We start from the raw sequence: 16,249 nt of genomic DNA, 5'->3' as shown, positions 1-16,249 counted from the left end.
CTAAAGGTCATTTGATAAAGCTTCTTTCAAATCCTGACCTGAATATCAGATATTCAGTAGATTGTGTGCAATATTATCTTGTACCACAGAGTCAGATCTTTGTTCTCTGTCTACACCAGATTATTTGATATGGTCAACAGTGCTTCTCCTACTACTGGAGCATATGGAAATTTGGACCTTTCCTTCACCCGTACTCAACAACTCATGTTCATTGTTCAGATTTTAATTATCTTTGTGCTGTGTGGTGGTTAATCTTTGTGTTCTGGTAGAAGACATTAACTGTAATGTCTTCAGTGCAAGTATGCAGTGCCTTTGATATTAAATGTTTAATTTCACAAAGAAGCTGTGTGAAATCTATGGATAATCAAGAAAGATAATCTATGGATGACCAAGGTTTAGACAAAATGTGAACATGGTGTGACTCATTAAGACGTGAAAGTGATTGTTCACCTAAAAATGAAAATTCTGTCATCGTTTACTCACCCTGTTGTCATTTCAAACCCATAAGAACTGGGATATATTAATATCCTTTCATCATTTAAAAAAAAAATCAGATAGACTTGATTAAACTCGATTCATATGGATTACGTTTATGGGGCCCTATTTTAACGATCTGAAACGCAAGTGTCAAAGCGCAAAGCGCAAGTAACTTTGTGGGCGGGTCTTGGCGCTGTTGCTATTTTCCCAGCGGGATAAATGACTCTTGCGCCAGGCGCAAATCTAAAATGGGTTGGTCTGAAGTAGCTTCATTATTCATAGGTGTGGTTTGGGCGTAACGTGAAATAAACCAATCAGAGCGTCATTTCACATTCCCTTTAAGAGCAGACGCGCTTTGTTCTAAAGCGGATTCCTATTATAACGGCGGATTTGCCAGACGCGCGCCAGGAGCGGTTCACAGCCAAGGAGAGCAACGCTCTCGTCAGGGACGTTGGGGATGGAGAAACCCACCCAAATTAACTTCGGTTAAAAAGGCGTATGATAATTTGGGTAAATGTGTAAGCTAGATGTATGCTTTATAATAAATTGTCTATCTATCTATCTATCTATCTATCTATCTATCTATCTATCTATCTATCTATCTATCTATCTATCCTAATAATGTATGATTTGCAAAAATGAAAACTGCTGCTTCTGTGTAGATGAGAGAATCAAAGTGTATGCGCGTTGTGCACACGCTACATTGATTATGGCCAAGCATGCGCCCTTAAAATAGTATATGAATAACATGCGCAACCCGCCACTGACTTTAAACTATTTTTTCCTGGTTAGTGGCGCAATTGTTTTCTAAACCTGCAAAATAGCATGAAGGAACGTTTGCGCCGGAACACGCCTCCTCTTTTTGCGCTGAACCGCCCAGGGAGCGCAACTTCATTCCCTAGTTTAGCGACGTGCTTCTGTGGAGGGAAAAGCGCGCTTTGCGCGGGTGCAAAATAGGAATGATACATGCGTCAGTGTACAAAGTCAATTGCGCTGGGTGCAAGATAGGGCCCTTGATGTCTATAAAAATTTTGAAGCTTGAAAATATTGGTTGTGTGGACTTTCAGTGGATGGACAAAAATGATGAGAGAACATTAGAGAAAAATCCGTTATGAATTTAAATGTTAATTTTTCAACGTTCATCAAAAACGTTTTGTTTTTCAAATGAAGGTTTCAGAGTCAGTGATATCAGATTGTGTGTATGTTTTCTATTTGTACTTGCCCTGTAACTTCATAGAACCTTCTAGCTAACAAGCACCACTTACCCTGTAACAACATCGAGTTACAGGGTAACTCATTTTCCCAGTAATTAAACACTTGCAATAGTTTTAGTTGCCTTAATTGAAACACGGAAGACCAAACTTAATCAGTGCACTTGCTATAAAAATAAGTAAAAATACTGTATAAATGCACTGATAAGTACCCCGTAATTTTTTAAAAAAAAAAGCCTATATTGGTACACTATTACAAAAAGTTACGCAGTGGTTCTTGCTAAATTGCTCCCAAACGTAAGATTGTTGCATATCATAATAGTAAAATAAGTACCCATTAGTTCTAAAATACTACTAGTATAAATGTATTGTTAATTTTCCTGTTAGCCCACCTTTATTCTCCAAACTATTCATATTGTTCCCTTATATTTACACATACGCACTTTATAGGTACACTACTTCGAAAGTTATGCTGTAAATTCGTACTTTGTGGGCTGGAATCAAAAGCATTACCAAATTATCTTCATATATGTTTCGAGGATGAACGAAAGTTATAGGTTTGAAACGACATGAGGTGAGTAACGATGACAGAATTTTTATTTTGAGATGTGTGTTGTTTGGCTAACTGCTAGCATTTGTGAAATAAACCTCAAAAGATTGTGCCCTGAATTTTTTATTTGATTTTTCAAGTTTGTTATAAAATCATAAGGATATGTCTACTGCCTCAAAGTCATAGTATAAATTGGATATGTAGTTATATTAAGCTTGAGCAAGTAACAGGAAAGGAAAAGGACATCAGCACTAGTGCCATGTGACATGAAATGCACAGGGAATTGTGTATACATTATTAAAAGGGCCATATGCATACTTATAATTTTAGTCCTTTAAAACTTTTACATGTAAATGAGCTCAGTTGTAATTGGCTAATGTGTTGTCGGTTTGTAGTCAGGTGCAATAAACTGTAGGTGTCTCTGCCCCATAATTCACTGTGAGTATTTAGTGTAGGCCTAATAGATGTATTATTAAGTCGAGATTTAATCTTGTCAAAAATAAAAAATCTACAACATTTCAGAAAGACAGAGAGATGCATGTAGACACTGCTGTCCCACAGCACACACACACACACACACACACACACACATATATATTACCCAAAAGATACCTACAGTACTTGAATAATTTTATTTTCCTCTTGTGATGATTATTCAGGAATAATAATATCAGTCTTTATCTTTATTGCTTTATAGTGACTGTGTGGGCCAACTTGATGAATACTAATTAGACGCTGATATTTAGTGTTGGCAGTCGTGACTCATGACAAACCATTAAGATTTAGAATGAACATTAGAGTATGCCTAGGGTGGCCATTTCCTTAACACCAAAAAGGAGGACACTTTGCGGCATTTAGTGAGGCAAGAATAATTGCATAGGACTCTGGTGTACTTGCAACTACAATACAATTTTGTCCATCATATCGATGGTATCATGATACAGTGATTCTGAAATAGTCTATTCATTGCCAGACAATTTGATCTACAATATATCTTGATGTAGACCTATGTGTAACAGAAGAGACAAAACAAGTGTTTGTTCACAGTATTTGTATTTATACAAGACATTGTGATGTCCACTGCTGACCACTGAGAAAAGTGCACAGTGCCAGAAAACATAACATTTCTGGACTTCTGGAAATAACAGAAATAGGTTACATAAATAAACAAATAATGAATGCAATAAGTATACATTTCAGTTCTTAAAGAGGGTCATCATGGCCAAATTCCTGCTCTTTGGTCCATTCCGGATTAAATGAGGTCTGACGTTTCGGCATGTTAACATTATGATACGACGTAGCCAGCACGTGGACTCGTTTACGTTTTTAACCAACGATATATCAGACATTTATTTAACAACGCTTTCAGCCAATCATTTGTTTGACCAGAGATCTTACGGCATTAGACGCTATGCTGCTGCGTCCCAATAAAGATTCTAGAGCGGGTTTTTTTTTAGGCCGATTCAGCGCAACTCCAAAAAGGAGGACAAATGAGTGTCCGGCTTGAGGCTGCGCTGGACGCCGGACAGGGGGCTTAAAATCCGGACGTATGGCCACCCTAATATGCCAACATATTCAAAAGACAACAGAAAATATTATACATTATAATCTTATAAATCTGGCCATTTTATCTGCATTTAGTAGCCTAGTTTGGTGCTAATTTAAACAGTTTTACACATTTAAGGGGATGTATTATGCCCTTTTTTACAAGATGTCAAAAGTCTTAGGTGTCCCCGACTGTGTCTGTGAAGTTCCAGCTTTTATTCCATTTATTATACCATGTTGTAAATTCGTGCATGCCTGTATCTTTAAATGCAAATGAGCTGCTGCTCCCCATCTCTCCAGAAGAGGGTGGAGCCAGATACTCTGTCAAAAACTAACAAAACATCTATTTGTTTTTTATCATCATCTCTATCGCGGCCACGCTCACGGGACATTGCAGTTCTTCGTTATCATGGAAGTTTGTTTTATTTTCATGCATTTTAAAGCCATATCAGTTTAAACTTCTATGTTTTTCTGAGCACACACATCCAAAGGATGCACACAGAAAGCTGACTGTCAGACGGCCTATCCCGTGAGTATTAAACAAATTTTCCTTTTACATCTTATTGCATTTAAAGTTGATATGAAATCAAAATTGAAGTTTGGTAACACTTTAAAATACGGATCCTTCGTTAATGAATAACTACACAGGAACAAATGAGTAACACAATATTAACAATCTAGTAACTACAGTTAACTAACAAGTAACTATTAACGAATTAGTAAGTAATAGCACACAGATTTAAGTGGTAGTTCACTATTAACTAATCAATAACTACTATTTTTTTAATACTTCCCAGAGAACTACTGAATTTTTTACAGATTTAAGTGGTAGTTCACTAATAACTAATCAATAACTACAATTTTTTAATACTTCCCAGAGAAATAATGAAAAAAAATGCACAATTCATGCAAAACTTAATAACTAATGCAGGAAAAATTACTAGCACTAGATTAACATTACTGCTAGATACTGTACACTAATTATCAATATGTAGTAGCGTAGCAGACTTATGATTTGGGAAAGCTGTCAATAATTAGCCTATGCACTGCTGTCTTTTAGAGAACTATTCATAAACTAAATAATTTTTAAGAATTGTTTTTATAAATGCACTTGTCTGGAACACTTACCCTGTGGCCGATTTTCCGGCATTCCTCTGGACTGGCTTTGAATAACTAGACTCATCATGGTGAGTACTGGAACATACTGAGTCATCAGCCATCCAAATACCAGTTATTTTATTATTTAACCTACCTCTCAAAATTGTTTTTATGTTCATATGTATATATATATATATATATAAATATGTGTGTGTATATATATCCTGTGAATGATTAGATGATTCTACCCTTTCGGGTTGGCTCTTCATTAGTAACTACAGCATGGAATCATGATAACTAGTAATGACTCAAGTGTTAATGCATACTTTTATAGGACTTACAAATTATTTGGATCCGTATTCTAAAGTGAAGATCATGTTAACTAACTAGTAATGACTCAAGTGTTACTACATACCTCTATAAGAACTACTAATTATTTGGATCCGTATTCTAAAGTGAAGATCATGTTAACTAACTAGTAATGACTCAAGTGTTACTACATACCCCTATAGGAACTACTAATTATTTGGATCCGTATTCTAAAGTGAAGATCATGTTAACTAACTAGTAATGACTCAAGTGTTACTACATACTTCTATAGGAATTACTAATTACGTGTTGGACACACGCAACATATTGAAAGAGCTTGGTTAACCTACAAAAGCCAAATTTGGCGACTGAGGGGAAACAGGACAGAGCAGCTTCTAAAAGAACATCTGTCTTTTATTGAGTGGACTTACTGGCTGGGACACAAGCACAGATATGGTCCTCTAGGTCGTCTTCTGAAAGACATTAGAAGGCATTACAGCAATTAAATATTGTATGCTAGAAGACAATAAATAGTTTTTTCCAGTTCAGGCATCACATATGTGAAGTTGTTGCATTAAATGGAAATGGTACCAGACGCTTAATAAATATTTATAAAATATATGTTTATAAAAGCTACTTTTTTCATGCCTCATGTTTAAACAAATTTTTCTAGTCATGATTTGTGCAACCAAACACAAGTCATTTCAAGCGTATGAGATATTGTTTGTGAACTTTTAAATACTATACTTTCAGAAAATTTCTTTAGAAGTATGCATTAACACTTGAGCCATTACTAGTTAGTTAACATGATCTTCACTTTAGAATACGGATCCAAATAATTAGTAGTTCCTATAGAGGTATGTAGTAACACTTGAGTCATTACTAGTTAGTTAACATGATCTTCACTTTAGAATACGGATCCAAATAATTAATAGTTCCGATAGAAGTATGTAGTAACACTTGAGTAATTACTATTTATCATGATTCCATGCTGTAGTTACGGTAAGCCAACCCGAAAGGGTAGAATCATCTAATCATTCACAGGATATATATATACACACACACACACACACACACACACACACACACACACACACACACACATATATATATATATATATATATATATATACATACATACATACATACATACATACATACATATCTACATATCTACATATGAGCAAAGAGACATACATAAAAACAATTTTGAGAGGTAGGTTAAATAATAAAATAACTGGTATTTGGATGGCTGATGACTCAGTATGTTCCAGTACTCATCATGATGAGTCTAGTTATTCAAAGCCAGTCCAGAGGAATGCCGGAAAATCGGCCACAGGGTAAGTGTTCCAGACAAGTGCATTTATAAAAACAATTCTTAAAAATTATTTAGTTTATGAATAGTTCTCTAAAAGACAGCAGTGCATAGGCTAATTATTGACAGCTTTCCCAAATCATAAGTCTGCTACGCTATTACATATTTATAATTAGTGTACAGTATCTAGCAGTAATGTTAATCTAGTGCTAGTAATTTGTCCTGCATTAGTTATTAATTAGTTTTGCATGAATTGTGAATTTTTTTCATTATTTCTCTGGGAAGTATTTAAAAATAGTAGTTATTGATTAGTTATTAGTGAACTACCACTTAAATCTGTAAAAAAATTCAGTAGTTCTCTGTGAAGTATTAAAAAAATAGTAGTCATTGATTAGTTAATAGTGAACTACCACTTAAATCTGTGTGCTATTACTTACTAATTCGTTAATCAGAGTTACTTGTTAGTTAATTGTAGTTACTAGATTGTTAATATTGTGTTACTCATTTGTTCCTGTGTAGTTATTCATTAACGAAGGATCCGTATTTTAAAGTGTTACCTGAAGTTTTTTTGGGCTTTTAGTATGAATATGTTAGCCTTAAGGTCATCTATAAGCTAGTGTGCTCCAAAACAATGACACAATTCGCAATTAGAAGATATAAGCATTCAAGTCTCTCACTTCCGCCAATATGGATCAATGATTTTGATGACATCACTCTGCACTTCAGCTTTTCATCAGATTTTCTGTGTAATCCGTGTAAATATCCTTTCCATTGGGGTGAATGAAGTCTGGTTTCACATTAGTGTCACTTGAACCACCGCAGCGCACACACAGTCTGCTCCGGTCCAAAAACACGATATCACAGAGCGGATCATATGTGTGAGTCGCCGCAGACCAGAAAACAATGAACAATGAAACTGACAACCCATACCTGATTACTGTCAGGTTTGACATAGACGAAGCAGACAGAATGGTAAGTTAAATGCTTTAATTTGCAGAATGGATCGGTACAGCGAGTAAACAGTAAGTTGAATTTCAGATGATAGCTTAACTGAAGTGTAACCAAGTCTCTCTCTCTCTTTCTCTTGCAGATGATGATGGAGTTCCTTAGAAGACAGAATGGTGACTGGCTGAGAAGATCGGGATCGAATGTAGGTATACAGGAAAGTATAGCAGAGAGTCTGTGTCATGTGTAGACGAGATCAGACAATGACTGAATGTTTGTAGCAGGTATATATGGGTGAACTGATGATGAGGTCCAGGTGACGGTGATTAGTAATCAGGTGACAATGAGCGTGTGAATGACTGAGTGGGCGGAGTGAGGGAATGAGTGGAAGGAGATGGTGATGGAATCCTGACAATTACACTCTCTAATACAGATTTATAAAAAAGAAAAATCTTTTCAAATCTTATCAAATCAACTCAACTCCATAAAACCACAATCTACATTAAAGATACAGTCTTTGGTAAAGTCGCTAACAGACCCAATCAATATGCATATCCCCACATAAGAGATCTGCCAATTTACAATCCAAGATACTTATAAGATTGCACTTGTGTAATTGACAGGTTATGTACAAATACTGGTCTATGATCACCAATACCCTGGGGTCGAAAATAATCCCCTCAGTTTTCTTTGTGTTTAATTAAATGGCATCACACTAGTCAACAAATGACTTGATCTCAGAATGAAAAATGAAAGAGCTGTCCAGATTATTTAATAGACTTAAAATTGCTGTGTCTTCTGAATATTTTAAGATGTCTACTTAAGCTTGAGCAAGTAACAGGAAAGGAAAAGGACATCAGCACTAATGCCGTGTGACATGAATTACACAGGGAATTGTGTATACATTATTAAAAGGGCCATATGCATACTTATAATTTTAGTCCTTTAAAACTTTTACATGTAAATGAGCTCAGTTGTAATTGGCTAATGTGTTGTCGGTTTGCAATCAGGTGCAATAAACTGTAGGTGTTTCACAGACTTTACCCGAAAGATACCTACTTGAATAATTTTATTTTCCTCTTGTGGTGAATTCAGGAATAATACTATCAGTCCTACTTTATCTTTATTGCTTTATAGTGACTGTGTGGGCCAACTTGATGAATACTAATTAGACACTGATATGTAGTGTTGGCAGTCGTGACAAACATTAAGGATTTAGAAAACTAGTTAATTTTAAGCTTTTTTCAGTAGGGTATTCCTGCAATACCGGATGCTGCAGTTTCAGGATCGCATTTCTAGGTTTTTATTTTATTTGATGTATTAGCAGTTTATAGCCTATTATATAGCACTTACTATTCAATTCTATATTTATATAATTATAAATACAGGAATGATTTAGTTGTTTAATTGTATGCATTTTATTGATATATTGTCCTAACCAGCCCATAACTCTACACATACCCGTTGGTAACCCTCTTGAAATATTTGACCTAATTTGTTTCAGTATATGTGGCCCTATATTCTAGTTTTAAATTCAGTATTCTTGGAGACTTGTGTCTGTGTAAGACTTTAATTTATTAACCATAGCACAATCATGTCTGACCCACTGAACAAAGTGCAAACGGTAAAACAAATGCGCTACTAGTGTGTTTATTAGTACATTAATAAATTAAAATAGTAATAAAAAAAAAAAATCAAATAACAGGTTACACTATACAGCAGCACAATTAACTGTTTTTGCCCAGCTAAATAATATCTGGACACTGCCAACACTGAAAGCCTCGCACATTCAAGTTTAAAATGGGCACGAAAGGTAATTAAAAAAAAATAATAAAAATTTCCATGGGTTTAGTCTTTGTATGTTTTTTTAAGTTTGAATCAGGTCTCCTCTGTTAGAGTAGCATTGGCTAGGTGGCGCTGTCACAAAACTAGGGTCCTGAAATGTGGTCCTAGAGCTGCGATCCTGAAACTGCAGCCTCCGGTTAAATAGTTAAATAGGGCAGTAGTTGAGGGGAGAGCCATTTGTATTGGCGTCCATCGAGTGCACTCGTTTAATCACACAATGCACTGCAATAACGAGTGTACTGATGTACATTCAACGGCTAGAGAATACCCTTAATGCTGCGTAACATCATACAGGTATAAATTCCTTTTTAAATGGTTATTAACTTGTTTAATTAAGATTTATACATAGTTTCCATGACAGAGTTCAAGATAAATCTTTTCATCTTACTAGTTGATGGAGTAATGTATGGAATAGTGAATGAGGGTATGGGGGCGATTTCAGACAGCCATAGCATTGGCTTTTTTCGCTATTTTCATCTTCCAGGTTTAAATTAGTCTTTGTGTCAGCATCACAGGATATGATGTTTTCTTGTATCATAGTACATCGATAACTCATCTGTGTCTCATGATTATTCATGAGACTGCATGTCCTTATCCTATGATAAGACACCTCGCTTAATTATTCACAACACCGCATGTAGATTTACTGTGAAATCGCATACAATAAGTGAGAGATCAAATATTTTTTGTTTTTGTTTTGTAAGAGTTCCTTCCATATAGGGTACCATAAGAAGTCTTCTTCCATATAGGGTACCTTGAGTCTTTGACACTTGAGTCTTCTTTAATCCTGTTACGTGTAAAAGCAGGGACGAAGAGAGGTGTGAATCCAGTTGCAGCAGTATTTATTGAAAACGAAAACAAAGATAATCCAAATAGAGGGTCAAAACCAGGAACAGGATCAGGAACATGAAACATAATTAAAGAGCAGGAACACAACAGCTTTCACACAACATGCAAAGACAACAACCAACAAACCAAGACTGAAACACTGGGGAATATGTACACAGGATAACAAGAGGTTAACAAGGCACACCTGAAACTGATTAATCACTATGGTAATAAACAAGACAAAGGCAAACAGGAACTAAACAGGAAAGGGGAAGTAATGATTTAAGGCGAACAGAAAATACATTTCAAAATAAGACTCCACAACAAGGAACCTGTCAGGTTTAGAGATGAATCAGACAGGTGAGTAGAATAAACAGTAGTTTTATTTAGAACAGAAGCACGGAACCATCAGATGTATAGTTGAGTTGATAATGGCAATGTGGAAATGAATATAGAACTTAGCTGGAGAAATAACTGAATGTCTTTTGCAGATGGAGGTAGACCAGGCTGGAGAACGGAAGATGAAGGAGATCAGCGGTGATGGCAGATGGTAAACAGGAACACAAGCCGCGTTTCCATTACCCTTCAAATTGCGCAAATTGAAATTGCGAATTGAAAATACATCCAATGGAAACACGTAATTTTCGCAAAAACTCCCATTTATCGCAAAAAAAGAGTTTACGCTCACATGAGGTGGTTTCAGGCAATTCGAAAAAGAAATATTTCGCAAAACTGCAATGGAAACAGTTTTTGCGCATTTACAGGTCACCTGACGTAGATGAGGCGATGTGTTTGGACAGAATACGAGACAGAGTTCTTTATTAAATCCATAAAAGACAAAAGAATTACAAGAATAATGGATTCTAAACCTCAAATAAATGCCACAATCAAGACCTCGAAGCAGAAATGAGGGAGAAACACCCAGAAACACCTCATATGTGCCGCTCACAAGTATAATAAGGGTCGTTCCTTACCATTAATACTTTGAAAACACACATACATCTCCTTCGATTAATAATAATGGCTAGTGCACTGGCTGGGATATACATAAACTTACCAACATCTGTCGCCATGATGTTTGGAATGACTGATCGCGAGAGGAAAAAATGACGTTTTAGTCGCATAACATCGGTTAATGGAAACGCCGTCATTTCGCAAAAGTTTTTTGTCGACATTTAGAAAAAAACGCAAAAGTTTTGCGCAAATCTGTAATGGAAACTCACCTACTGACTGAAGATGCGCATCACAGGTGAGTCTTGCGTGTCTTGGTAAAGATGAGACTAGACAGTGAACTGATGGTGAAGTGGTGTTATATAGGGAGCTGATGATGATGAGGTGCAGGTGAGGTGAATCAGTAATCAGGGGAGAGTGAACGAGTGGGCGGAGTGTGCAGATCTGGTGAAGCCCTGACAGTACCATGATACAGGGATCGTGACAAATCCATTCTGTGAGTTACCGTCTTTACGGCCCTATAAGCTAACAACCGGCTTATAATATGCCACAAAATAAGCCTCAAAAGTAATTAAAGATGCAATAGCGTGTTCATATGTACTTTTGATGCAGAGTACAAATGCGAAGGGCTGTGCATTTATTTGTGCATACAATTGTGGCTGTCACTGGATATGTATGTATTTGTGTAATTTACGGTAAACTTACAAAACCATGTATAATATCAAAACCATGATATAATACAGTTGGAATCAAAATTATTCAACCCCCATTGCAAATCAGGTTTATTAACAAAATTTACAGACTTTCAGCTGTTTGCAATGAACAAATGAAACAAAAATATAATGAAATAAAATAGCTCAACACAACAAAAGTTAAAAAAGTGGTCTCCCAAATTCAACTGAAAATGAGTGGATTCACGTAGTCTAATGTAGTTAGAATGCAAGTCAGCATATCTAAAGCATACATTTCTATGGAATCATTAAAATAGCACTACTGATGGCAGCTTAGAACATTAAACATGAATATGTACTCTGCTAAGTACATAAATCATTGTTAATATGCTATGAACAGAGAAGTAGTGTCAATTATTGTGTTTACTAGCAGGATGCACTGGATGATTGCTTCAAAAGGGCCAGTTAGGTCAGCTTTTTCTGGCACCAGAAATTCACTGAATACATTTATTTTCAATTTATTTTGGACTGATGAAAAATCTTCATCATTATACATTAGTCGTCCATGAATGTTTTGACTTTTAACCAGACAGATGCGGCCAGAACGAATTGAGGAAATTGTATTCTGGGAGCAGAAGACTTGAATCAACCAGAATCCAAAACAGCTTGGGATAGATGTATTCATTTGCCGTTGAGGCTTTGCAAAAGATAAGTGCTACTGGAGCCTTTGTTTTTTCCCTCAGGGCTGTTTTTTCATCAAGGCTTTTAGATGGGTGTATGTCTGTATTAGCTGCCATTCAATTGTAAAAACTCACATCTGTGTTTTCAAAGTGTCTATTGATTTGATTGTACTGCAGGGCCTGGTCAGAGTTGACCCCAACAGAATTCGTTTTCAACTGCCGGAGGCCCCATTTATAGACATCATTAAAACCCCAAAATAATCAACCCCCATTTAGAGACTGTTTTAGACGAGAGTTTTTTGTGGAAGCAAGCATTGTCACCATAAAATGCTGTTGACCCTCAAGCTCAATGAGGGATTTGAGAAAATATGTAGATTGGAGTAGATGCTGCCCCCAGCAATCACTTTGTGGTTATGGGCTTGTCCATCAAAGGAACTTTGTATCACAGTCTTTTGTTGAGATGCACCCTGAATATGTAACTTGTGCTTCTTTGCTTCAAGCAATTTGTCTGCAGGAACATAAACCAGTGTTCTCAGTCAGTGCGGGCTCAATGTGATCTATGCTCTATCGTTTAACTTGAAAGGCTTGATAATTTGCCTTCATATCTCTGCAGTGACTGAGCGAGAACACATGTTGTTAAATGGCAGATCACATCCTGTCATCTCTAGCATCTCTACCACTATCTAATTGGCTCCCTACTGTTTATTGCAGGGGTGCCGCCATTGCACAACAGAGCAACCGCTGTTCTGGTGGACTCTGGGAAATGTTGTTGCTAAAATAATCACTTATTTGGACATGATGAGTGCAATTGCATTATTTCTCACAGCAAAGACTTTTTCACTGTGCGTATCAGCAAGTATCCACAGAATGGCAAACTAGTGCCAGAAATAATGAATGCTTTTCACAATGGGCTTGAGATGTGACATGTCAAAAGTGTAATAATTATCATTATATATATATTAATAATGTTATCTAAAGTAGCATCTGTTTCTATTAAACCAATTAGTGTAATATTAAATCATTTTAAAATTTCAGAGTTTTATAGTATTTATAGTTGGCTATTATTGGTTAGGGCTGCGTGATGTACATATCTCTTTTGACAATATTCAGTAAATATCTCATTATATACATTTTGCCTGAATGAGAGGAACCGTAATTTAATCCTGACAGGAACCTTGAAATTTGCTAACATTTATTTTTTTTAATTTTTTTTTTGAATCATGCTTCATGTCTTTTGCTTCACTAAATTAAACCATAAACAATTACAAATTTGGTACCAATAAAATTCTGATCAAAGTGCTCAAATGTAGAATATGATGCAAATATTTCCTATGCTTTAATGCATTTTGCTTTTGATAAATATAAATCAAAATCCTTGATCAAAGACATTTTGTCCTCTTACACAAACAGAAATAGTCAAGGTCTGAATTCTACTAACTATTCTACTACTAACACCGGGGCATATCGAAGGGCCCATCCTTTTTTTGTAAATTGCCAATAGAGGAGAGATATACACAGAAAGATGAGCTACTTTCTCAGAAGACAGACACTATTCATTTTTAATTTGATAAAAGTGAGTTTTGTTAACTTTTTGGAAGCATAGTGTAGTAATGATGACCTTAAAGCTAACAGACATGGCACAAAAGCCACAGAATTATAATTTTGATTTCACAGGCTCTTAAATAAAACCAGAGGATGATAATTGCAATTTATTTAGAGTTAATTAGTTCACAAAGAAAATTTTCTCATTCACATCAATGATTTAAAGAAAAAGACCACCCACTACTTTAAAAAAAGCCTTAATGTGATCCCAGAGGATTCACCGTTTAACAACATTCAAATAGTTTGGATGTGCTATTCATCTGAAAAAAAAACAAACAAAAACACAGTGAATTTGTACATTCACCATTGTAATGATCAATATAAGGCTAAAGTAGCCTGGCAAGCCAGACCTACATCAAGATGTTAGGTCTGGCAACTCACCACTGGCACGGCTCAATCCGAGGGGCGGGATAAACGGTTGTCTCTCAAAATCCCTCTGCACGCAATAGGATAGCGCTACAACCAATCAGAGCAACAAAGAAGGCTAGATGGTATATTAAACTTTTGCCATATCCAGTCGGCCAAACTCCGAACACATCTTCCTTTTTTAAAAATGACTTAAGTGCCGTTCTTTGCTCTTTTCTCAAAGAAAAGCTTAACTCCAAGTCCTCCAGAGTCGCGGCCAAAGCCGATTCGAAAAACCGCTGTTCGCCAGCAGCAGCCGCCATTCTTTGTTTTCAAGTAGCAGGGAACCGTTGCAACTCTGTCGTCATTATGTTAAGCCCGCCCCACCTACTCTATACACGATGTGATTGGCCTGACCGGAGTTTGTTTTTTCCAGCTCGGAAGTCAACGGAGAGTTGCTAGACCACACTGGCTGCAAAATAAATTTTGCTGCCGCTAGGGTGCGTCTAGATTTCTAGGCTAGGGCTAAAGCAAACAAACCTTATTTCATAAGACAGATTTGAAGTGAACAAACCTCTTAAAGATTAAAGCAGCAGGTTCCTGCTAAATTAAATGCTTATTTTACTAGTTCATGAAATGAACGTTGATGAATGACTGAACTTTGTTAAATAAGCTGTCATCTGTACATATTCTTTTGACAGCTACTGCATTAGCTTTATGATAGACATACTATAAATGACCTCAATATACTTCAACATTACTTGAATACAAATGACTATTGTGTCTTTTGTGTCATGTTTGCCATTGTTAAAGGGACATTTAAGTAATTTTCTCTATGCATGGGCAGGCTACATAGCTGTAAGAACACTCAAGTGTTCACAGCTGCACACAATGTGCCTAAAAAGGAAAACATTTGAGAGAAAAGAAAGAGGATCAGCTTTAGGAGGAATTTTCAGACAATTCTATGAAACCATCATGATAGAGTGTGAGTTTCAAAATGGGTTTCAGTGGGAGTTGAGCTCCATTTCTCATTATTTCAATGTATTGCCATGGGTTCTCCATATTCTTTTCTTGTGTAGGATTACAATTATTAAATATGCTCAGATTAAGCACTTTAGGGTTTGAGATTCGAATGCGTCTTTTCAAACAAGACGTTAAGATTAGGATCTCTGCTATGAATATTCAGGTTAATTGATTAAATAAGGAGCTAGACAATTTTAATGTGACATACAGTGGGCCTCAACAGTCTAAAGCCCTAGTAAAAATACTATTTGAACTTTTTTAATTCACATGTGCTATTATATAAAAAATACAATTATTAAAATATATATATATATACATTTCACAAAGAATAAATAAAATAAAAAATACATTAATTTCAGAATTTATTAGTAGATTTAAATGGAAAAAAAAATCCTAGATTTTCAATGTGTTTTCAGACTTATATGATATTACATAGGATATAATATAATTAATAAGTGTGCTTGTCTTATAAAGTGGTTCAAATTCTTTGATATAAATTTGAGTCACAATGCATGTATATAAATATGTTTTCATTTTTTTAAGATAATAGCCACATATATTATATGATTAAAGGGTTAGTTCACCCCAAAATTTAAATTCTTTCAATACTTACTTGAACCCCATGTCGTTACAATCCCATAAGACACAAATTAAGATATTTTTGATGAAATCCATTGATATCCTACACAACTCAGAAAGGTAGTAAATACATCATTAATGTAATCCATGTAACTCCAGTTTTATGAAGCGACGGGAGTGCTTTGTTTGCACACAAAAAAATAATTAATTTACCACTTTATTTTCAAAATATTAGTCTCCAACGCACGTTCACTTAACAACAAAAAAAGATTTTC

This window comes from Abramis brama, assembly GCF_963993115.1.
Source record: "Abramis brama genome assembly, chromosome: 13".
Classification (NCBI taxonomy): Eukaryota; Metazoa; Chordata; class Actinopteri; order Cypriniformes; family Leuciscidae; genus Abramis; species Abramis brama.
Note: the sequence above shows the minus strand (reverse complement) of the source record.